Source organism: Vanessa atalanta, chromosome 3, assembly GCF_905147765.1.
Source record: "Vanessa atalanta chromosome 3, ilVanAtal1.2, whole genome shotgun sequence".
Lineage (NCBI taxonomy): Eukaryota > Metazoa > Arthropoda > Insecta > Lepidoptera > Nymphalidae > Vanessa > Vanessa atalanta.
The window spans coordinates 10,775,732-10,803,321 of NC_061873.1; the positions used below are offsets into that span (position 1 = coordinate 10,775,732).

General features: G+C 31.6%; 1 protein-coding gene across 4 annotated transcripts in view; it reads left to right on the forward strand.

Moving 5' to 3' along the window:
* The first annotated feature begins 12,143 nt into the window (after positions 1 to 12,143).
* The window catches only part of LOC125077196 (sodium bicarbonate cotransporter 3), a 69,224-nt gene continuing 53,777 nt past the window's right edge, over positions 12,144 to 27,590 (forward strand). For all 4 annotated transcript variants that reach the window (XM_047689048.1, XM_047689050.1, XM_047689052.1 and 1 more), the window contains exon 1: positions 12,144 to 12,392. The gene's annotated coding sequence lies outside the window, so the exon portion shown is untranslated. The remainder of the gene's footprint in view (positions 12,393 to 27,590) is intronic.

Sequence of the window (27,590 nt, forward strand, 5' to 3'; positions counted from 1 at the left end):
TCTATTCCGTCACTCTCATAATCCGATGGGATGGCACATTTGACTCGACCAGAAGCGTGTACGCTTCCAACTTCTAGGTTTGGAACTTATTCCACTACGCTGCCGAAAGTAACTATCTGTCTGCCTCTATCTGTAAGAGTTCAGGCGTAGGACCAACGACTGCACGTGCTTTCCGAGGCAAGGGAAAGTACACATTTCCAATTTCCAGATTTCGAATTGTTAATGAGAATTCATCAGAAAAAACTCAATAAATTTGAATGGGCTCCAAAAATAAAATAAAACCCAATAAAGATACTGGGCCAAAACCCGACCTGGGGTTTGGACCAATAGGCAAATGAGGCAGCCAAGTACCTACACAACTAGTAAAAAGAAAAATTGAAGAAACAGCTTGAATATGTCCCACTGCCGTAAAATGTTCCAATGCGGATCGGTGGATACGCACGTGGAAGAATTACATTCTCATGATGCTTTTTTTCAATACCAAACACGGATTGAATAATAAACACCAATTACATAAAAAAGAACATAATAACCCGAAAACTTCTATTAAGTTTCACGTGTTCAAAATATTTGGGTCCAAATCAAAATGCTATTTAAAAAAATAATAATCGTAATAGCTATGGATTAAATAACTAGCAATTCAACGTTTAAAAACCAGTTTTTCCTAAGTCGATGGAGCTGTTTTACTTACCATATGGTGGCGATATAATCTCTTAGGTATACCAAATATTGTAATTTATCAAAAATTGCCACCACATAGAAATTAGCCTTAAAAAGTAATTTATTTTATAATAAATATCTGTGATTAAACTTAAACATATAATTTCATTTGGACATACTATCAACCCTAATGAGTTATCTTTTAAACGATACCGGTATACAGGTTTGTAACATTCTCAAATGTGAACACGATTTCAACGATCATTTAAAAATTACTTTTGCTATAGTAATTATAATTGTTATTTATTAATTTATTCTAATTTAGCTTTCTTTATATTCATCAGTTGTAAGTCTGTCTGTTCGTGTTGCATCAATGATTTTCGCTTCGCATTTATTATACTTTTTGTATATGTTGTTGTCGCCCGTGAAATCACTCGCGTGTTAGAAGTTGATCGTCAGATGTTGGGACATAAAAAGTAGCATATATCGTTCCTTTGGTTTCAGGCTTCACACCAAATTTCATCAAAATCGGTTCAGTAGTTTGACCGTAAATGAGTAACAGATAGACAAACTGTCAGACAGAGTTACTTTCGTATTTATAATATTGATGTAGACGTAGCAAAGACTTCATATTTTTAGATGGTACCCTTAACGCAGTTATTGACACTTATAATGTCTAAAAAATATTTCTTTTTAATTTATATATATTATACAATATAAAATGACAAAATAGTTTATAAAAAAATACTAATTTATACGGTTAAAATAAGAAATACTGAAACTACAAATGTGGTCCGTTTAAATTGGCGTGAATTATGTCAGCATTTTCCCGCTAAAAATCATTTCCGATTTTCGGAAGGTAAAATTAACGACGATAGCGTGACTCAAAAAACGTTGATTTTATTTTTGTTCGTTTTTGTCTATGGTAATCATTTTTTGGAGATATACACCTTTTTTAATATCCATATCCTTTATTGATTGCTTGATTTTTCGTAGAAAATATTTGTGTTATCGATTGATTTGTATACCTAAATCTTAGATTATTTACATACATATGTAGATTGCGATTGAATTTACACTGCAAAATAACTAAAACAAACGAGCAAACTTTATTACCTTTAGTATGTGTATACAGTACAACAGTTAACAGTTGGCTACTATATTTTCAATACGTTCTCAGCTTTGATAGTTTATCGTTGGTCTAGTCTCTTACTCTTAGGGCTGTAGATTACGAGATACTGAATCGAGCCAATAAAAATGTATTGGTATTTTCGTTCAAAATTATATATAGCTATACTTAGTATTGTATTTCGGTTTGAAGGGTGAGTGAGCCAGTATGTAACTCCAGACACAATAACGTGTGAGCTCCAAAGGTTGGTGGTGTAAATGCTGATGTAAGGTATGTTTAATATTTCCTATGTCTATGGGCAGTAGCGACCGCTTACCATCAGGTGGCTCATTTGCCAACATTTATCATAAAAAAAAGAAAACGAGAAATTTATTTTTAACAAAACACACACCATTTATATGTGATGTAATTTTTATCATTAAATTAAATATACTAACGAATAATTTTGATATTATGCTACGACTGGTTCAATAGGAAATCCTACTTAAATGTTACGGACCATTGAAATCATTGTTACTTTGATCGAGACAATAATTATTAAGGCCTAACAAACCGTTCTAATTCGATTAATTGATTAAGGTAACTACAGTTTCACTGAATACCAGAATTAATGAATGGGATTAATTCAGACTTAATTCAGGATTTAGGTCGAAGGTAAGAAGAGCGACTTAATTGGTAAAATGTTAGAAGTTTCACGTTTTAAATTTAGGTCAGAGTTTGGCCAAATTAGTTTTTTTTTTAACTGAGTACTATGTAGTCTTGAGTGATGTTATATTATGTATATTATATGTAATTATAATATAGTTCAACAAATCGAAGTTTACTAAGGTTATTAAAAATATATTAGAGCTTGATAAAATTTACCTAGGCATAATACTTGATGGTAGGATTTTCTACAAGCTAGTCTGTGTAGGTACCACATACTCATCAAATATTCTACCTCCAAACAACAATTATAAATATTGTTAAGATACTGCTTGAAGGGTGAGTGAGCCATTGTAACTACTAATAATACAGCCACAATGGGGCTTAAACCCCTTTGTGGCTGTATTATTTTCTTAGTTTCCAAGATTGGTGGCTCATTGTAGATATATGGAATGGTTAATATTTCTTACAGTACAAATGTATATAGGCGTCTACTAACATGATATAAAAACTAACAATAAGGCACGAAGGCTATATAGAAATAAACTCAGCCCATATATAAAATAGGCACAGACAAAACAATTCAGTACCTTCTACGTTGTTTTTCAACTTTGATTTTCATTTTTTATTATTCTCTAGCTTTATATAAAAAAAGAATAGCAGAAGCAGAAAATAGCAGTATACATATAATACATATTCTGAGCATGCAAATTCAATTATCTATTCCTCTTATAAATAATAATAATTGTCAAATTACAAATAAACAAAAATGACCAAATAACAAAACACAATAAAGATAATAGTACTGTCTCGATATAAAAATAATTAAGCATATTTAAATATATCTGTGTTTAAATACGATTCATCTCTCTAATCTACTAAACCATCTCGAATAAGGTGTAACATCTTCAAAAGTCCTAATTAGACCTGATCTTTAAGGCTCGTCGGTGCGGATCGGTAGTATCGTAACAAACAGACCCTGTAAGTATTTGTAACGATTCAAAGAACACGCGAGAAGCAACTTCAAACGACAACACTGAAATAATTTAATCTAATTATTTTATTATTCACTCTAAGAAATTTTACAAAATTTGTATTTTTAACTAAACGAACTAAAATAATATCAATCTTATGTATGTCAAGAGACATGAGTCGACTTGGCCTACTGGTTAGAACACATGATAAGAATTCCCGACAAAGCACTATTTTTTATTTGCAGGATTTTTGTTTATAAACTTACGCTCGACGGTGAAGAAAATATTCGAGATCATCGGTGCGACTAGGCTCTAAATGTGTCAAATAAAATAACCTCAAACAACAATCCTCACTGAAGGAGCTTGGCTGAATAAAACAAAAGCTACGACTTATACCTAGACGAGGCATTTTTCGAATAGTAAAATATTTACTTTAATTTAAACGGGAGAAGAAAAAATGTTTCTACACTAAATTAGTAACTGCCCAAGGAAATATGTAAAAATTAATATGAAGATTTAAAAGTGTTAGTAAGAGCCAACTTGAATAAAGAACATTTTTTTTAATCTGTTATAGCTTTGGGCAGAGTCTTTGGTCAGAGTGGATACCACTCATAATATCCATCTTCGAGTATAAATACTTCATATTCCTCTATATCGGTTTGACACGTAAGCTGTGTCAGTTTCTACTGGCAAAATTTAAAAGCCAGTTGGTTTATTTTAACCAATCCGCCACCAAACCAATACGTACGCTTTGAAAACAAACCAATGTATATTTTTTTTTTTATTCCCACTCATGAAGCCGGTTTACATCATCGATGGAAGGACATATTTACACTTTGTTACATATGAGTGTCATCTGTCTGTTTACAATGTCCGAGTTATTTGCGTACAAACGTTTGAGTCACGTTGGGATTGAATACTGGTACTGTTCAAATGAGTGTCGGCACACATATCCGTCAAGGATGTAAGAATTGAGCTATTTTACTCGCATGCCGTTTATGCCTAGGGTGTGGAGTAAAACTGTATGTGTGAGTACGTGTCTGTGATTGTGTGTGGACTTTTGTTGGTGTGCGTTTATCAGTAAAACTCACAAAGGGGAGAGTCAGAACTCGATTTGAAATGTTTGTTGCTGATTTCAATTTACTATTATCAAGAGCATGTAGGTGTCTAAAAATAAGATACTGTCTGTAAGTATTTTGAAGTGCTTAAATTTCATCTCACAAATTCTATATTCTTATAAATAACATATTACGAAGAATCGTTAAATTTTCAAAAATATATTTTATACCAACGTAGCTTAACATATATTTTATATATATGGTAATACTGTTATCATAGTGGAGTAACATACTATCAAAATGACTTGCGATATCCGTATTCACTTATAATACAAAACGCGTACAATAATCGATATTTGGAGTCCAATTAGCAATATAATTGAGTCTTTTTCTTTAGCATATAAAATACAATAGTTAAATAAATTATATTCGTATATAATTTTTATGATGTTTAGTTAGGATTATGGTCGTATACCTTCTCCAAATTTTACATATCGTTGGCAAGCCGGTCGGCGCGGATCAATAGTGGGCGGCGCGGCGCGCACGTGCTCCGGACGGGACCGTTGTCCGTAAACCTATAACGTATGAATAAACTTATATTTCAGAGCACAAATGCTTACTCCAGACACTTTGTTCTGAGATCAGCGAGATCAGACTAAATGCGAATTCTATCTTCGCTTTAGATTTCTAAAAAGCTTAGACAATTTAATTCAATTCTCTGCTTTAGTTCAACACGGATAACTTCACAAGTGTCTGTAAGAGCGAAAATACTTTAAAGAGACCAATTGTACGATTGATAATAGCATCGACAAGAATTGTTTCCAGAGTGTATTAAAAATAACTTTAATAAAATAATAGATATTCTATTATTTTGATTCAAGTTATTTAATACAATCTGGAAACAATATCCCCAAGATTGATTGATAACAGTTGATACGTATATCTTTTTTATTTCATTCGTCTTCAACAAACTTAATCGTTTTTTAACTTGAAAATTATTTGTCAAATTTTATACCTCACTCTAAAAATAACTACTGAATGTAATTTTGTTCCGCGGTTTCACGTGTGTTAAATCAGGATTATACATGTTCGTTTGATGCGGTTTGCCATATTGATTAACGTTTATGGATATTGATGCGCTCTTTAGATTTGCAATGTAGAGTTATGTACCACTAAGCTTGTGATTTACCTCAATAAAGGCACTATATGATGGAAAAAAATATATTCAATAAACACTGTTCAGCTTCATTATATCAATATAATATTAGGAGATCACATGTTTAAATGACACATTAACGATGGTTATATTTTAATCGGAACCCACATCGTATCTCACTTGTGAAATGTTGGATATCTCACGGTGATAGACTCATTTGATGCTCTTATATTTTAAATGTTATTATTGAAGTAAATCGTAGATTACTTTTGCAATATTGTATTCTGTGGTGAGTTTCGAGTTTGTTCTTACAGCATACAGAATGAGAAGGATTTCATACGTTATAGTTAATATTTTAATTCTATAATATTAGCACTAATTTAAAACAATTCATGATAAATTTTCAAATTATTTCAATACACGAATACGCTTTGCGAACGAACGAAAATAAATAAAAAATAACAAAGGATGTTTCTTCACTAATATATTTTCCTTTTTGATAAAAAATAAGTTCGAATAATTAATACTTAATTTTTTTTCGTATATACAAGCCGATTACGAAATTAAATAACTTTAATGGTACATATCTTGACTCTATAAGTTAATGTTTTATTATATAATATAATCAATAAGTATTTATTTGAAAATCATTTATGTAAATTTGTGAATGAAATTGTGTCAATTTTGGCTCTTAAACACACAATACAATGTCTCTGGTATTGTTTTTAACGGGAGCTACGCGGTCAATGAACCCTGGCGTAGAGCCAACTGTGCTACGTTGCTACATCCAAGATATTTATCGAATAAACAGTTTGTACAACTATTAGTTTAAATGTAAAGTATCTAAAGCAATAACAGTGTTACTTTATATATTTTATTGCATAGAATTTATTTTAACTTCAATTTAAAATAAAATAAAAAAATCTTTATTATTTTTAATATAATTTCAATAACATGGAAAGTGTGTATGTTGCATTAAAATAAAAGTACGTTTTAAACGGTTATTTTTGTAATAAAAATATACTACAACATAAATGTTAATACAATTTCTAATATAAAAATAATACTTATTTAATATTAAATTTTGGTAACACTATATAACACAGAACTTATTCTTAAAGCGCCTCTTTACGAAACGCAGTACTCCTTGAAATTTCAAGTCTTTATGTCTAACAGCTTAACCTTTAATTCGAAAAAATCAGTCAGTTTGAGCGGAGTCGTTTATGTTTTATAAAGAAACGCAATACTGTAAATTCTTAATTTAAAACATGTATAGTTCCGATTAGTTAAAAAAAAAAAACGGCTGAAAATACTTTAAAAATTATTGAGTTAAAATAAAAAACATGATGAGTTTAAATTAATTTTAAACGTTTTCTGATTTTAAATTTTACGAAACGTGTATAGAATTGATATGGTAGGTATATCAATTCCTAAGGTTGGTGGCGCTTTGACGATATGCGGAATGGTTAATTTTTCAGATCAGATGACCCATAGTATCCCTTCACAGAGATGCCTCATAAAAACTTGTTAATTAATACTTATCATGAAAGAAATTATAGGACTGAGCAAAATAAATACTCACCTAGAAGTTATCCGAACTAAAAGCTCTTCCAGACATTCCTCATTTTCCGAGAACTATAAAACAATCATCTTTCGAAAATTATAAAATATTATTCAATATCGCGCAACTTAAATAGTTTTTATTAGACAACGTACACATTCCTGTGTGACCATCACGATTGACGACTATGTACAATTTTCATTGATTCACTCCTACTTTGTACTCAGTGTACTCGTAGCTCTCATTTTCTTCGTATATCGGGCTGTTAAACTTTAGAACAAGCCTCCTATGAACATTCAAGCTTCATCCAAGCTCACTGTTAAGCAATCATATCTAAGAAAAACTTTAGACAAGATTATTTCTTTGAAGTCTTTATTTATTTTAAACACAATTACATTACGTTTGATTGGGAACCTTTTTCGTTGTGTTCTTGCTCTTTTTTGTTTATTGTTACTCGCTTTTCCTCTTGAAAATCAATCCTGTGAGTAATTTCACGAATGAGTTTAGTTGAATGATTGTTACGATTCTTCATTCTATTTAATTCGTTTTTTATTTGTATTACACGTAGCGTTGTTTATATATTTTTTCTATTATTTCCGGCAATCAAAACATAACATACTGAACTGAGACAAATTTATATTCTCTCGTCGTCAGCGCATTAAAACTGTAAAAATCGATACTAACCGTTCAGTGTTCGATGTAATTCAATTTTAGCCTTTAAAACTATTGTAATAAGGATTACAGGTGAGTCTCGCGTGTCTCTGGCTAGACAGGCAATGCCCTTATATCGCTAACAGACTGAAGGTATGTTTAAAATCAGAAAAGTGGTCGAGATGTAAAAGATACACGAGGCATAAAACGTTTAAGAATTTATGTAGCTTTTATTTTTTTTCTATATATAAACTTATTTCAACTAAATTATTTTAAGTCGTACTATTTACATTTACATAATATTTTTAAATAGATATTAATCCTTTAGATGAATTGAAATATATTTGTTGCACACCTGTCTAAAATGTTTACAATAATTTGGCACATTTACAATGTATATTAAAATCAAACTTAGACTGACAGAATATTAAATTTCATTAATTGGTATGAGGCAGATACACATAAACAAAAAAGGCCACTAATCCAATAAAGGCGACTAATCAAACAATAGTAAATGTCGAGTGATTTCAGAACGTAAAATAATAGAGACTCGTGGCTGTGTTTTAGGCTTATAGAGAAAGCAGTTCTTTAAAATTGATAATAGTAATATAGTATAATTTTAATTATAATACGTTTGCATGAGTGTGTATAATGCGTGTGCGATTGTATGTATATGTGTGTGTGTTTGTGTAAACGATCGCAAAACAACGGTAATTTATGATATGCTCTGACCTGTAGACACAAAACTTTAAACAAGACGTCGTTTTGTCTTGTAGAGAAATAAAAAGAACATAAATAGAGCTCTATCTATAGAGTTTCAGTTAGTTAGCTGTTTACTTAAAGCTTGTTTTCTTACGCTTCGTAATAAAAGTGTTTGAGTTTTTAAACAGTTGTTAAGCTTATTTTTGTTAGCAAGCGACTATAATAATAATAATAATTTTGCAGCTAATTTATATACAAATTTAGTGAAATATCGACAAGCACAAAATTATTGCTGTAGCAATGTAACTCCAATATACATTACTCTTATTAATTATTCGAAAGATTTATAAAGTACAATTGAAATATAATTTTAAAATATTTTAATATATATAAAATAAAATAAAAAAGTAATAGACATTCGGTACTAACTTTAGGCTCTACATAAAATATTTTCTACTCGTGTGACAGATTAAGTATGAAATTATTAAATAATTAGATGATAACAAAAAACGCTTACATTATTTATTGTATGTTTTAATCAATTCCGTAATAATAATAATTCGATTTAAATTATATTTGAATTGTATTGATAACATAATAGGGTACTTTGACTTTTCTTTTCATTATTTTGAAGGAAGCTCCTTATACAGAACTTTTACTGTTTCCTGGACCAGCAATGCATTTACATTTAAAGTAAGATATAATTTTGTCATAAAGTACAATTGTTATTGCTTGTTAAATTATTGATAATATATGAATAGTATTTTTGCAATTATCAAGATAAAAGGTTAGTAATTGGTGTTAATGTAAATATTAATTAATACAACGTTCCGATTACTACAGCTATTATAATGCTTAAATAAATATTTGTGCTTCATATAATCTTTTATTACCTTATAACCTTAAAATATTATAGATATATAAAGTATTCTTAACATATCATGACGTCATGTATTAAGTCTCTATAAAAAAAATCTAACACGTGCATTAAAAATATATATAAATAATGCATTTCATACAAGTGATTGTATATCGAAGACAAGGAAATAAAGATTTGCTTACTACCGGTGGTATGAATGAGATGACAGTACAGCGTCTATTGCCATCTCATTACTGCAAAACAGCATCATCGTTTTCATGTAAACGAATATAGATTTGAGTGTTATACACATCGATTACTTAATCATTATTAATGCTAACAGTAACTAGGCAGACTACAAATACATAATAAACATTCGAAATTTGAATTTGTAAATAAATATTGTTAAATAAGATAAGATGTGTATTTGTCTATTTTGAGTGACTTGGCACTTGATTGGTGGTTTCGCGGGCGACTTACTTTGTTCACAGACATCGTATAAATAAATTTTATTTTAATTTCTATTGTGATTTAACTATAAACGCAAGTCACTCCTTGTTGCAGTATGTGTATAGTCTATAAATTGTTCATGTGTCATTTAATAATGTTTTTAACAAAATTCGTAAAAAAAAAAACCGAAATTATTTTATACAATATAAGAATTGTACAGATGTTATAAATAAATAATTTAAAAGAACCGCTAATCTAAAATAATGTTTATTAGGTTAGATTCCTCTTCAATTAACAAGTATTAATGATAAATTTTGAAGTAATTCTTTATTTGCCAAATAGCATATTGAAAATCAGACATTGTCTTTATAAAACATAAATAAATAAATTACAATCTCGATAACTATACTTACGCTTTGTTTTAAGAACCACATATTCAATTCACCAGACAATTTCTCTAAAGGAAATACTGCGGACGACAATAATCTAACAGGGATTTTCTGAATAAATGTCAGATATTATACTATAATAGGAAAAGCATAGTAAAGAGGTATTTATTTAACTTTAAAGGCAGTACTTTGTAAAAATTCACACCGTATCTCACCTGAGAAATCTTAACATCCGACTCACGTTGATATGCCATTTTGATACGTATATCCTTTAGACTTTACGACTATTATAGTCGATGTCGCATAATACGCTCTGACATTTCAAACCCGTACTCTGCAGTGGCTTATGCTGGTTTAACTCAATGTTTCACAAACAATATATCGCAAACGATATTTTTTTAATTCGAGAAAATTAGCTCTTACATATATTTTATGTAATAGATAGACGGACTGATATATGTGTCTCGCTCACCCTTCAAACCAACCCCCAAACAATAATATCGAGTTGTTGTGTGGTGGTAGAAAATATGATGAGCGGGTGGGCCATCCAGATGGAAACAAAGCCCTACCAACAGTTATGTTTTGTTGTCTTCAAATCTATCATTAAGCACGCCACACACTAATGTGATCAAAAAAATTGCTTGTAATATATAAAAAAATTGACAATTTTGTACCTTGTGTTATAAAGGCATTGTAGAAAGGCATAATAACGATCCATTCCTTATCCATCAGCTACTTGATCGTAAGAGATCATTACATTCAGTACAGACGGTGCATACATAACACCTTACACTTCTAGGCTCCAATGCACTGCAAACCAACCATCCTAAGACAAAACAATAGTTATATAAATAGGGTCACAAATATATGTGTATCACAACCAATCCTTGAGTTAGTGGTTTTAAAAGTATCGTTTTTTTATGCTATAAGAGGACTGACAAACGAGATACCTGATAGTATGTGGATAGCACTGCCTATTAGACTTTAATATTGAAATTAATATTTAACCTTCCTGATATCACCAATGCACCACCACCCGTGGCTTGTGCCTGATGGTATGTAAACTAATATTTGACATGTAACTTCGCACTGGAATGAAGCGATACTAAAGTAGTTCATAACCTTTCTTACTAGCTTCCTCGTTTCATATTTATGTTTAATCACGTAGATATACAACTTTCTTAAACGACTAATCCATATAAGACAAGAGCGTGCTTCGATTAGCACTCAAAATTTAAGTGAGAAATTGTACTGATTAAGCAAACATTTTAAACACATTGTATATACTAGCTGTTGGTACGTTGACGTTACCACCTGTTAGTACTTCCATCCGGGTAGCACCTGTTAGTGCTTCTGTCCAGGTACCACCGAGCAACTAATTATATTATCACCAAACAGATTTGTACGGATATATCATTTTATTTTAGAAGAGAACCACTACAATATATGATCATATAAAAAATGCATAGTTATATATCACAATACATATATATATATATTTTTATATCGAACACGCATAAACTTGGCAACTTAGATTGACAAAAAAAATAATTGGTATTATTTATTTTCTTGCCTTCGAGATATTATTTGATAAAATAATTATAGCAGTAAACCATTGAACAGCTGAACGTCTCGCTCATCTAGAACGCTCACGGCAGCAGTATATAATTCGCTCGCCTCATCGCAATTAACAACCAAATATAACTTTTATGTCGTTAACGTAAAGTCTTTTAAAAGTATGAAAACGGCTTGAACACTTCTCGCTTCAAACTCTTGCACACTCATATTCCGTGTCGACACAGCAATAGATTACTCTCTGTAACACAGATCAAGTTGAATAGCTGGAAAGCGTTATAAGGGTGGTTTCGCATGCGCAAAGTCGACAACAAACAGTCCCCTCCAAAATTCAGACGGTGCCCGTCGCTTTCACACACGAGTCTAGCAACTCCGGTTTTCCTTAGAACAAAGTAAAGCATAATTAAAATAATTGTATGTATGAAATTACTCGTGTATTTAGCGGAAATTCGTAGGTTTTACGATCGTCGTGTGATTATTTTGATGGATGATGTACTATTGTGTTAGAATTGTTTTTTTATGTGTTGAATAAATGATCGAGTTTGAGTTTCGTTGCTGATACACAAACCGGATCGTCAGATTGGTAAGTTCATTAGATTTAATTAAACTTTTTATGAATGTGTTCTGCATAGCGTTTACTGTGTGATTTGACATGCATTGCATACAAATCCGAGCGTCACTGGGTTAACCTATTTATAGGCTGTTTTTAAACAATTCATATACAAGAATTGCTTTAAATTTCTAATTTAAAACGTCTAATTTATAAAGGGCGTATCGTTTTTATTTATAATATTTTTTACTCGTTGACAATTGTTTATATTGTATTGAATTAGAAAGATCATTTCTTTAGTTCTTAAACTAAGTTAATTGTATTAAGAGTAAGTCGAGTTAAATTTTTGTTTATTATTTGAAATTAATTAAGATATTTTAGGGTCTAATGCGAGAAACCTTTATGATGAAGTGTGCACTGTGCAGGTATGTCTTGGTCACTCAGTTCATTGATATGATTATAAAAATGCAAAGGTATTAAACATATCAATGTTGTAACCTATTATAAATCATTTAAAGTTAAAGCTCGGTTAACAATAACGGTTTTCGGTTGGATGACGATTTATTTTATAAAATAATAAGGTGTGCCGATTCAATGTGAGTTATGACGAGTTTTTGAGAAAAACTCGTAAATAGTTAAATAAATCGAATATCCATAATAAAGTTAATTGTTTCTCATAACGAATTCCTAAGTTAAATATAAACTATATCAAAGGTATGAATTCATATGTATAAGATAATACATGAAGATTTAAAACTGCTTCTTACTACTAATTGTATAAAGTTTTTTTTTTTTTTATGTTTATATTCTGAACCAATGATGATACGTGTATTCTAAACTAGCCGGTCCAACATTAGTCATGACTGTAAATTATTGTTTTTTTGAAACTACTCGTTTGCCCTCCCGATTCTTCTCGCTAGAGGCTTTTCGACCCATTGTACAGTTTCAATATTTAGGATTTTAACTATGGTTGTTAAGTTTGCTCGAAAACAAACATATGATTTGATTTATAAGCCATACATACACATTCGAATATCTCGACAGACGGCATACATTACCTTTTCATAGTATTTTATAAGAAATAATATACATAAATTTACTTTTTTGTATTCGTGGTATATCTTACTTCGTTATATCGTTAGGCCTTTCAAATTCATGAAATGGAATGGTATTTAAAGGGAACTCATTAACTCGTACGAATAGTTATTCAACTATAAATTTCGTATTAGACGGCGATTGTTATATAAGATCCATAGATCTAAAGGGTTTATGTGATGTGGTATTATATTTGGTCTAAATATAAGTTTCCATATACCAAAATGAAACCGAGATGCTCCATGTTTAGAAGGTAGTTTCGCATGCATCTTAACTGATGAGTGCGGCTTCAAACCCAAAAAAAAAAACCACTGAAATTCCACGTGCCTAATTTTTCTTTATCTCTCTATTTGTCATCATCTCATGCTCGGTTTTGAAGGAAATCTGCATGTGTCTAATGTGAATTAAATTCTATGAAATATGTGTACGAAAATGCATCGAAGAAGTAAAGCCTAAACCTTCTCCTTAAAAGGAGAGGAGGCATTGGCACATTTACAGACTATTTATTAACACTCAACTAAACATGACCCTAAAAATAGCTTTCTTAATCGGTAAGTAAATTTTATATAAAAACAAATATTTTCACGAATTCGATATTCAAATTTACAATACTTTTTCCTCAATTGAATATAAAAAAACACTTAAAAATTCAATTATTTCGTATTTACCTCGACCCGACTTCGGACGTCTCAAATTTATTCATAAATAAAATGAAGTGTATTTAGTAATAAAATGTTAAGTAGGTATGTTTATTTAGTATGTCATGAATGAGATACATGTACAATTATTTTATTGTGAACACAGATGAAAATGAGTTCAAGAGATATATTCAAATTTGGATAATTTTAACTACCAAGGTTAAACCTTTATTAGTACGGCAAGTATTCCGCCACCAGTTTCACAGCGAACGATTTTTCTCGTTCCACATAATCTTAAGCGGTTATATCTTAACCAACCTATAGTGTTGTGCTATTTTTTTGTAGATAAAATTGTTCCGTATGTACTTTAAAAAATATAGACATATACTATCACGGTCTTTTCCGTAGACCTTTTAAATATCTAAAATCGAGTACATTGTTTGGATTTATCTCCTATAATTTAGTCAACTTAAGCGATTTAAGCGTATGAATTTTCATACTTTTCAACTTTTTAGTTATTAGATAAAATACCTTCATTTTTAAGCTATTTTGTGCAAAACATTTACAAAATCTATATAAAAACATTCCTAAAACAATCAATAAATAGTCAGTGGTTACAAAGAAAAAAGGGGAGATACAGACAGAGACAAAAGCGAATTTATTCTAAATTATTTAGAGATTACGATGATTTCTTTCTTACCGATTTCGGTAACGTCGCTAATCCCAAGGGAGAGCCAACTACGCAGGACATATTAAAGTAAAAAAAGTGTGTGCACAAGCACAGGTGCACTCACTGTGCCCTCAATCTTATAATCCAATGGGTGGCAAATCCGACACGATCGAAAAGAGTTTAGGTACGGGACCAAAGGCTTTACGTACGTGCCTCGTAAACACTTCCAACTTCCTAACTCCAGGATGTTACTGAGAATTTTTCGATATAGAACTTTTATCGGCCCAACCTGAAGCTTAAACCCTCGGACTGTATCTGCAGCCATATATCCAGCCTCTAGACCAACGAATAGTCGATATACATACATTATAAATATAAATCTGTCCAGCACGCGTAACAATGTTAATTTTTTTGTTAATACACATGAGACCCGACTCGGGCGCCATCTTAATTGTACTTTGACAGGAAGTATTATATTAGAAACATTAGCGCAACAACGAATAGGATTAACATTAGGATGAACGAGGTGTGAACGTATAAAATACAAGCGCAAATACAATTTAAGTAAATTTAATATATAAAATACAGAGTACGAACATATTATTTAAATTAGGGACAGAATAATTGAGAAATTAATTCAATGCCGGAGTGATGAGTGTAATCAAGTTATTTAACAAATTTAACAGAATTGCACTCGGGGTTGGTACCACCCACTTATCATATATTCTACGGCCAACCAGCTATATTTTATATCGTTGTGTTCCGGTTTGAAGGGTGAGTAACTACAGGTAAAAGGGACATAATGACTTGGCTCCCAAGCTTGTGGCGCATTGGAGATGTAAGGAATGATTATTATTTTTTTAAGGCGCCCATGTCTATTGGTGGTGGTGAATAGTTACCATCAGATAGCAAATTTGCAATTTTGCCTACCTAGTTCTATAAAAATGTAACAATTTTTGTTACGTTTGATGCCATTTCTAAAATAGTATTTGATCCAAGCATACTTTGATATCACGGGTGAAAAGATTTAAATTGCAATCGGAAATTTTTGCCGTAACAGATTTCATGGCAGCGACAGGACTTTAAGAGGTATCGCAGGCTGATTGCGAGTGCTTTATATATGAAAGTGAAATAACGTGTTATACTTTTTTTTTCTTGATCTGGTGCTACAGGCAAAGGCTTTGCCCGAGATTTTATAAAAAAAATCATATGATTATTAGATTTTTTTTCATTACAACTATAACATTATTGCCTCCGCTGGTGACAGAAAGGCTAGTTCGTGTTTTGCCCAGAGGATCACAATTATGATTCTACGCAGTAATGCTGCTAGCATTCTTACCAGCACTCCACGACACGACACGACGGTCAAGATTTATACCGTAACTATTTTTAATTCATATTTGTATATTTAAGGATTCAATGTTTTTAATTCTTATGTAAGTTAATTTACTTTACCAGAGGATTTACCTCGAGCTACTAATTATTAAAAAAAGAATTATGTATCGAATGCAAACACTATTAATAACACAAAATTACGCCATTTTTAAGCAGATGTTTTTTAGTAGCAAACAATTAACAACATATATATGAAAATTATGTATTTATTTATATCTGAAACTAGTAATTACATCGTCTAATTAAAAATATGTGAGAAAAACTACTAAAATTATAAAAAAAATTGAATAGTGATTTAAAAATTGCACTGTTCTAAAATTGATTAAAAATCTCATTATGTTTCTTGATCTCATTAGGTTCTATATTTAAAACCAATGTCCCGTTTAAGTTAATTAAAATGTCATTCAAAATTTAAGGTTAACCACAAATCCATGTCTAATGGTTAGTTTGCATTCACCAGGTTTGTCCTGAGCTTCGAGAGCGTTTTCATTTATAATTTATTGAATGGAAATAGAAAAAAATGGTAAGTCGTTACGATCGCCCATAAATATTAGCACTTTAAAAATATTAAACACCCGTTACATCTTCAATGCACCACCAAAATAGGCATGAAGATGTTATGTCAACTGAGCCTTTAATTAAACTGGCTCACTCACCCTTCAAGCTGTATAACATTGATAGGAAGAATATATGATGAGGATTTTTTTTATTATTTGCTGGAAAACGCATTTACGCGTTTCCCTCTCATGAAGCGCAGGTATTGATGGATTCGAGAGCTTAGTGCTGAAATGCCTCCTAGAAAACCAGCGATACTTTCTGCGTTAAAGGGTGCCACGGTATTGCTTGTGAATAAAACCGTGACGCCTCGACAGTTAGCCCGCCTATGCGGGCCTCTAATCTAGAGGAGTTTCTGGAGTACAGAGAACCCTCCTAGTCTCATCGACTCTTACGCCGTTACGAAAAGGTACGCATTGCTGACGCCTTCTTCTTCAGCGAAGAGAGTCAGCGGTCCTCCTTCTGTGACATGAAGTTTTCGCTCAAAGAGACCATCTCCTTCCAGCATGGCATTTATCACGCTCAGCTGCGATATATCTTTGCCAATAATGGCCGGTCGGTAAAGATTATATATAATTACGTGATATAGCAACGCACTGAAACTTCTATGAGCTATTTCTCACTTTTTAAGGCTTCTGACTTTAACCGATATTCGGTAAGTAACTATATAACTGCTTACGGCAATAAATCTATCCGACCTTCATTTCAGTAACCTTTATGAAGCCTCTGAAATGCTGAAGCCAATAAAAAGTTACAGCTAAGTAATCTCTGGGGTTACTTGTAACCTTCGATACTGACATTATCCTAATAACAAATATTTTACTTTAGGACGATGCACTTAATCTTGTTAATAATACATAAAGAAAATTATTGACATTTATGTACTGCAATTCGACGCAAAAATTGATTATGTTATGATTTTCGTTTAATGAAACAGGCGAGTAGCAACATTTTAAACATATAAAATAAGACTATTTTATATAGTATTTAAAAAGTAATTAATCTAGTTAACAAGTCCATTGTACTCTTAATAAGGTTAATGAATAAGGTATGGGTTTTCGAATTTGTAAATCAGGATTTTAATTAGCTTTTTATATATGACTTACTTGACTATTTTTACTATTAAAAGATATGTTACGTATAACTTTAAAATTATTAAATATCCCAAATCAGGTAGCCCACCTGATGGTCAGTAGGCATCATCACCGATAAATACTAAAATTGGCGCTGTGAGAGATATTAACCATTCCTAGCATTGCTAATACGCCACCATCTTTGGGAATTAAGATATTAAGTCCCTTGTGTCTGGTTACACTGGCTCCCTCAAGCAATACAAAGTTTGATGTATTGTTTGATGGTAGAATATCTGATAATTTTACTGGTACCACCCGGTACCAGTCGGGTCAAAAAATTCTTATCTTTATTTAACAAGCTAATTGATTTCAAAGGGTCGGCATAAAATGAAAGAGGTTCCTTTTGGGATCTTAGTTAATAGGGGGTCCCACAGGGACCATCCTTTAAACCCTTTCTCTTATTCATTTACACTAATAACTCTTATTTGTTGTTTTGTAAATTTCTTCTATACCCACACACAATATGATCTTCAATAATAAACTTAACTAATTCAATATGCATGTGTAGTATCGTTTGTGGATGATTTAACAATATATTGGCTTGTATAATAATGTAAAAATTGTCCTTATCATTAGATATCAATGAAGACTAAATAGATCCAATAGTATCAACTTACATTTTAATAGGCATTACTGTTGCGGAATTGCAATGATACCCGCTACCCGTTTAATTATATTAGCAAGTAAAAGCAATACTGCAGCATTTACCGAAAGGAAATATCTTAACCGACGTTATTACGGCTCGCCTGGTAAATATTGGCTAATTTCAAGATTTAATGCCTTACGTGTCTGTCTTAATGGCATTCTATTTTGGGCAAATGAAGCCGCTATCTCTATAATATTTTTTCTGGAGTAGATGATTTTTCAGTCAATCTACAGTGTATTAAGAACTTAATAAAGAAAAGTTAAAAAATTGGAAAATTGAGTTTCGTTTATTATAAATTCTCTTTAATTAATTGTACGCTCCGAAAAATATTGAAGTTAGATATTGTGACTCTCTATGACACCTGTTAATCTTCTAACCAGAAAACAAACTTTTGTGAGGCATTGTATACAACTGAACAACAGAATACCGGATCCAATCTCACTCTGTTATTGAATTAGAAGAAAATAAAAGAACATAATATAAGAAAGATAATAAAATATGACTTTAAGAATTATAGCATTAAGAATTCATATCATAGTCTACTTTATAAGCGATTATGAAACTTAACAAAAATAACACATTTCTTTCATCGTTCCTATCCAATTCTGGGTGTTACCTTTTTCGAGCCGGTAGTTCTATTTATTATTTTTTATTAATACTTTGATAAAATTGAATTGGCAAAGGCATCTTGTACTATTCTCTAAAATATTAACCATTTGTATCAACCAACAAATCGCCTTCATATCTCTTGACTGATCTTTCTCTCTGCCTGATTGCAACAAACACAAATAAATAGTACAAGTGATTATAAATGTTCTATTTTCAAACTTTAAAAGGATATATTTATAAGTTATAATATATAGCTTTTTAATTTAGTTATTTTAAGTTTTATCGTGTCAATATTTAACGTATTGACCCAAACATAGTTTTCAAAGAATTTCCACAAATTTAGTAAAATAAAATAAAATTTAAACGTTCATAAGCTACAAGGTTAAACTATTTTGTTTAACCTCTTTGGTTGCTCGTAAATTTTAAATGAATAAGGTAAACGAAAATGAAATTAATTTCAGGCTTAAAACCCATTCTAAAATACGAGCAGGGCCAGTGTTTAAATAATTTCGATACTTATCGTATAACAGTATTTCTTGTTCAAATTAGTATTTAAGGTTGACCGACATATTTAGCAGGACGTTAAATATATATAAATACCTAAATTTTCAATAAACAACTTTATAATAAGTCAGTATATCAATAGTATGTGTATATAAGCGTTGGACCAGCGCTCTATGAATCTCACTATAAACAGATCTGAGAATAAAGTATGCATTAAAGATTTTAGAAAATTAATTGATTGGCCGTTTTCAAATAGGCCACTTGATGTACAATTATCACACATTACACATTACAGAACACAACAATAATAAGCATCACTGGTCTACCACCTGGTAGAACATATGATCAGTGACACCTGACCAAACGACACAAAGACCTACTACCAAGTGTATTTTACTTTTGTCTGTCATACAAATTACAAATTAAATATAAAGTAATATATGCACTAGATACTTATTTTGTAATATACTTTCTTTTAGCGCAAATATATATACGATATAATTTTAATGTTAACTTCAAAGGATATTTTAAATTGAATTTGACATCAACGAAATATCTTTATAAAAAGGTTTTACATAATAACGGATACATATACCGAGATATAGTATAATATAGTTCTTCTTACATGTATAATATCGTTGATAGAATGTTTATAATTAATTAGAAAACTAAAGTTATATATTTATTAATACTTTCTTATGTTATAAATGCAAATTAACTGTATGTCTGTTTCATTTTCACGACTAAACTAATGAACCAATTTTGATTAAATTTTGTAAGAAGCAAGTTTGAGCCCTCCGAAGGGAGAAAGTTTAGTTTAGAGGAATTTCGTCACAAACAAACAATTCTACAAAGACGAAGCCGCGGCTTTATCTAATATACTTATATAATTTTAGTCTCTTATTAATTAAAATATAAAATAATAAATAAAAAAATATATCGAGAAATATATAAATTAAAGAAATACTACCCTCGTGTTATATATTTGTGTTTCAGAAGTAGGTACATGCCAATTTAAGTAACGGAAGCTCATATAATTTTGAGAGCATTGAGATCTGTAGAGCTATTATGTAAGAACAAAAAACAAAACCAACCGCAAACCACGATCTTGAATGACGGACATAAAATGTAATTATAAAATCATAAACTTATTTCCATAATTTTTTTCTCGGCAATAGCTAGCAAAGATAAAAAAAATGTTGGCTGACAAGCTGATGATGAAAATGGTACTGAACGTATTTTATATATTGTCGTCTGTGACTATTTATATTTGTTTATGACATATATAGGTTTGCGGACGAGCAAATCTGTCCGATGGTAAGTGGTCACCAACGCTCGTAGACAACGGCGCTGTAAGAAATATTAACCATTCCTTACATCGCCAATGCGCCACCAACCTTGGGGACTAAGATGTTACGTCCCTTGTGCCTGTACACTGGCTCACTCACCCTTCAAACCGGAACACAACAATACTGAGCACTGTTGTTTGTCAAATAAAGGTCCTAACTCAATCTTAATACATAAATATATACTTGAGTTGACATTATCTTTTTTTAAGAATAAATACCATTATATGTTCGCATAGTGGTACTTTTATATATGTGTATCTTGTTAGCATGTTCTGAAAGTGTGCGATGTAAGACAGGTCCTTCACGAAATCTAGGTTTTCTCACGGAACCCTTACTTGCGGAAAACATGAATATGTATCGCGTCATATTTTTTAAAGAAAAGCCAGAATTTTTACTTAACGTAAAAAAATAACATTTATATATTTATTACCATAGTTAAATAATGAAATTATCATACATTTAATTCCAAATTTAACTTTTGTCCAGTCACGGAGAGAATGCATTCTTAATAGGTTCAATCGAATGAACGATCTGTCTTTGAGGTGACGAAGAATTCAAGATGAAACTATATATTCATTTTCTCTACTAAAGAATTAAATTAAAACCTATATGTATTGGAAAAGAAGAAAATATAAAGCGCCCAAATGAGACTATTGAAAAGTGAGTTTAAATACGTTTATTTTAAGTCTCATTTTCCAAAAGGACCATTTTGGCTCTTTAGCGTCACTGGTATCTTTACCACTGACGATATCGTAATATCAACTAACAATTAATTGTATAATTTTTCGCTCCTTTAAATTTTAAATATGAAAAACAATATTTTTTTTAATTCACATTGCACGGTTACAATGTTATGTCAAATATTTATTACGTAACTACAATCATGACGCTCATGACCAACGGACAGACGTCAGAAGCCCAATCTCTCAGCGGTCGGACTTATCAAGTTTAGATTCCCACGAAACCTATCTTCACTCATGAATATTCTAGAACTTCGGTAGAACTCGCTTAAGCCCGGTAAGTCTTGGTTTATATTAAATAAAATACTCAATAGTTATACACTATATATAAGAATATATCTTACGAGCCATTCCTGGCAGACGTTTTCATATAGGTGCAATATATTTGCCAACTTTGACGGTGATCGGTCAAACAGTATCGAATTCGATGAATCAACTACAAATAAAACCGACATCATCCACTTTTAAACAATAACATCCATCAATTTTTATTTACAAGAAGATTTCTTGGAGTTGTAGTCTTATTCGGACATATTATTCTATCGCCTACATTACATTTACATTAGCAGCCTGTAAATTTCCCACTACTGGGCTAAGGCGTCCTCTCCCTTTGAGGAGAAGGTTTGGAGCATATTCCACCACGCTGCTCCAATGCGGGTTGGTGGAATACACATGTGGCAGAATTTCGTTGAAATTAGACACATGCAGGTTTCCTCGCGATGTTTTCCTTCACCGCCGAGCACCAGATGAATTATAAACACAAATTAAGCACATGAAAATACAGTGGTGCCTGCCTGGGTTTGAACCCGAAATCATCGGTTAAGATGCACGCGTTCTAACCACTCGACCATCTCGGCTATTCTATCGCCTAATACCCAGTAAAATCTTATTGATGTAGATATAGATGTTAATCATATATCGCCTGACTTGAGAGTTATTAGTAGGATCAGGACATGTTATGAGGTGACGGCAAACGGCATAACGCTCTCTACTCTCATATGGGTCATGGGGTCCGTGGTGCGTTACATACTACATAATTAGTTGCTATAAAAAGGTAAAGTCTGTAAATCCCACTGTTGGGCTTAGGTTAGCTCATTTTACCACTTACTAATTTGCGTAAAATATACAACTAACATACATTATAGTTCTTACAGTATAGTGAAAAGAATATGAAATTCCTGCAAAGAAAATCTTTTAAAGCGTGAAATATGGCTTACATTTTAAATAATATGTTACCGTGGGTAAGAGTATTGCCTCCATCATTTGTTCTCATTTCCGTCGCCAAGCTCAGAGCTCAGCTCTGGAAATTATATTTGCATACGTTACGTTCCACTCGTTTTATGATTGTATAAAACATATATCGACAACCTAAACGGCCAATGTCTTATTTGCCTTAATATTATATTATTATGTTCTTTGGGACGAGGGGGGGGGAAGGTTAGTTTAAAAGTGACATAACATTCAACAAATTAACATAACATGTTAGTCTGATTAGACTGGTATTTTTGTACGCATGGTCTGCAGACGTCTGTGATTTAAGAAACGATTTCAGTAATTGACATAATATTTCAAGTCACGTGCATAAATGGATATATTTAGTTCTAACAGACACGACATATTATCAAGTTACGATCCAAATGTGTTTTAATTAAGATCTTCACTCCGAATATTTTGTGAACTGGTAACTCCAGTGCGGTTCTGTTAGTTTCACATCGCATCTCACTCGAAAATTTTGCAACTGGCTTACGGTGATACGCCATTTTGATACATGTTTCCTTTAATAATTATTGGAGTTAATGTCAAATATTATATTCTTACAATTCACTCTCGTGTTCTGTATGTCTATTCTGGAACGAGAAATTCGAAAGTCACTGCAGAACACGACCTTGAAATATCAGAATGTGATATGCGACCAGTGATTTTAATGATTATAAAATGTATAGGTTACACGTATCAAAATGGCATTTCACAAGTGAGATACAAAGTGAAATCTTACAGTGAATTACTATGGTGAGTTTCGAGTTTTTTCTTATGGAATAATTCTGCTTCCAATTATAATATAAAATTGATTTTTACAATATATTTTATGAAACAGTAGCCAAAACCCACCGGACAAATTTTAATGGCGATCGCTTAAAAGTTGCCGTAATAAGTTAGCTAAGTCTCGTTTTAGCTTTTCTTTATTTTTCCATTGTTATAGAAGAACTAGAAATGCCTTTTTTGTTGAAAAAAAAATCATACTATATTCTACTTTCGTTCCCGAAGAACGTACAATACAACTTGGTACGATAAAAAATCACTTTATTGTACAGAAATAAAACTTGTACACCGCTTATAAATAAGGAAGATGGCTGCCATGAAGAGCGATGCCTGCCAGACTACATTAAAGCTGAGAATGGAAAAATAATAGTACGCTTTTTACTAGACATCTATACTAATATTATAAATGCGAAAGTAGCTCTGTCTGTCTGTCTGTTGCTCTCTCATGACCAAACCACTGAATTTGATGAAATTTGGTACATAGCAAACTCCAAGGTAGGACATAAGCTACCTTTATAGATGACCTGCGATGATCTACTCGACGACGACCTCCGTGGTTGAGTAGCGCGTACACCGGCTTTACATGGGTTCGAATTCCGGCCTAGTCGATGTAGAAAAAGTTCATTAGTTTTCTATGTTGTCTTGGGTCTGGGTGTCTGTGGTACCGTCGTTACTTCTGATTTTCCACAACTCAAGTGCTTTAGCTACTTTCATTGGGATCAGTGTAATGTATATGATATTGCCCAATATTTATATTATATGTATATATTATATTTATTTATATAGATAGGTCAACCACCAAAACGCGAGCGAAGCCAGCTAGAATTATATCATCGTGATATGCATACAGTTTTTTATTATAAATAAATAAATAAAATTTGATTTCTTGTGTAGTACGTTCTCTATACGATAGTTATTCCGATTGAGTTTATATCACAGACGTGTGAAGATTTACCATATTGTGTCAACAAAAGTACGCGGTTGTGCCCTGCACCTCTATCTATGCATTTAGTTTAATTTATTGGGTCACCTGGCTGGGTGGCATTCTACACTCTTACGTCTTACGATTTACACGATATTAGTCCGATAGTCTTGTAATTAAGTTTTTACATACCTACTTAAATATTTGTATATATATTTAATAAAATGTTTGGCACAATATAAACAATTTTATTATAATTTATAGCTACCCATACTGGATTCGCAAGCTAAGAGTTAGCGACATATAACATTTATATATAAAAACAAAAAAGAAACAAAAATATCTTTTGTTTGAGCCAGGAACCTTCAGGTAGACCACTTGCCAAAGTTTCATTACAATTTGATAAATGGTATAGGAACGCAAAGATAACATACATTTTTATTTATTGAGATGAATGTTACACATTTTTATTAACGAGAAACTAAATATTCTATCGAGTATAACGTGACGGTTTATAGAACTACACTGCGTCGACAATTTCCGTTCCAAGCTCGCTTCGATGTTAAAGTAATGTTTGAATACAGCTGAAATGACTTTCATAGTGTTCTACTGGAAATTTATCTTGTATGACGAATGCTAGTGATGTACCCTGCCTATTGGATTATACGGGTTTTGACGTCTTCATTTTTGACATAGTCACAGCTTTAATATTTCGCTTAGAAAAGTGTTCATTGTTAGAGCGGGATGACGGAGAAAATCAAGATATATTTTTTAAGTAAATTTTTTAATGCGTTTTACTGAAACGTAACTGTGAAATGATGTTTAACTTATGTGAAATACATGTACTAAGTCGGATCCAATTTTTTTTGCTTTTTTTATTTGAACGCACTAATTGCGCGCAAAATATACTGTTTCTTCCAGAACGTTGTTATTTGATAAAAAAATATAGATCCATTTTCTCATGAAGGCGCGCCCCTCCTCGTTGAATTATCCGCGTTCATTAATATTATGTGAGGCCCGTGTTCACAAGAAGTCTTAGTGTGCTTTAGACGATTATTATAAGAGCATACACAGCACAAAAAATACAAATTAGATTATATGATTACCCTTGTTTTTAATTTTTTCGTGTTGTTTTACGAGTGAATACATCTATGTCCAATGTGATAATCTAATAGCTTACACGTAACACAATCAGAAAGAAAACTAGAACAATTATAATATGAACCAATGTGACACAAAAAAAAAAACAAGTGGAACGATAGAGGAATAATTTACCCCAAACTTACATATTCAAAAATATTTCAAATATAAGCACGGTCGTTATACATAAAATTATTATTCGTAGACGGATTGGCAAATGAGCCATTTGATCGTAAGTTTATTACCATTACTCATAAACATAGGCACTAAGAAATATTAACCATCCATGTCATCGAAATGCACAACCGATTTCGAAAACTACGATGTAACGTCCCTTGTGCCTGGCGCTACACTGACTTACTCACTCTTAAAACGGAACACAATAACACTAAGTATTACGATTATTGAATAAAAAATAATGTAATGACAATAAAATTCTTAGCAAACCATTGTTAACTGATCAAATATATAAATCAGACTCAACGTCTGTGTTTAAGTAAATCTGTGTTATATTATTTCTACAAATATTAAGGAAAACTTATTGTTCATATTCACATAAGCATAGGTGTGATAAGTACCTTTCACGACATACATACACGTTTATTTGCAGCGAACTCAAAAAAAGGTTTTAATGCTAAAACAATAAAATCTGTATATTTGTGACAACCCTAAGACGGAGAGAAAACTTGATCAATATGATTAAAATCTGCGAAAAATAAATGTATAAGTAGTATATTTACATAAATGATACAATATTTGTTCATATATTAATAAATGATTATGTTCTCTAACTGAAAAAACTATTCAACCAATAACGTAAAACTTATTATCAGAGGTTGGAGTGCGCTTCGAAGAAGGTTTTAATAAAAAAAAGAACACATCGTATCATTTGGATATTATTAGAGAACGTAGATAAGTCTGACTTTTATACTCAATGCAAATTTTTGGTACAAATTGTAACCTTAAATCAATCAAACGTTGCCACTTAACCACGCTGGAAGAGATTCTAAAAAAAAATCACAATTACAGTCAATTGTGCCGTGGAATTGAATATAAAATATATTTAAATTAATCGAATCAATAAAGATAATTTACGACGAATTATTCAATTATGCTGAGCGAAGAGAACCCCTTAGTAACTGGTTCACTGTTCATTTTCAAATATATACTTCTACAACGAATTCTAAGATGATGGTGACATTCAAAATATTTATATAACAGATATTTCAATATAGAACTGTTAATATGAGCCGAGATGGCCCAGTGGTTAGAACGCGTGCATCTTAACCGATGATTTCGGGTTCAAACCCAGGCAGGCACCGCTGAAATTTCATGTGCTTAATTTGTGTTTATAATTCATCTCGTGCTCGGCGGTGAAGGAAAACATCGTGAGGAAACCTGCATGTGTCTAATTTCAACGAAATTCTGCCACATGTGTATTCCGCCAACCCGCATTGGAGCAGCGTGGTGGAATATGCTCCAAACCTTCTCCTCAAAGGGAGAGGAGGCCTTTATCCCAGCAGTGGGACATTAACGGGCTGCTAATGAACTGTTAGTAAATATATATTGAAGTAATTGATTGTTCTAAAATCAAAGATGCGAGAAGGTTTTGTGTTTGAATTGAATATTTATTCTCAGAATTTAGCGTTCTACTTTAGTGGATGTACAAATTAGAGTTATTGTATAAATCACTTTGTATCTTATTCATGAAATGTTGAAAATTGATTACTATTCTATACCGTATCTACCATATTCTTTAAATATAAGTTTCTAGTCAATGTCGCATAACACTTTA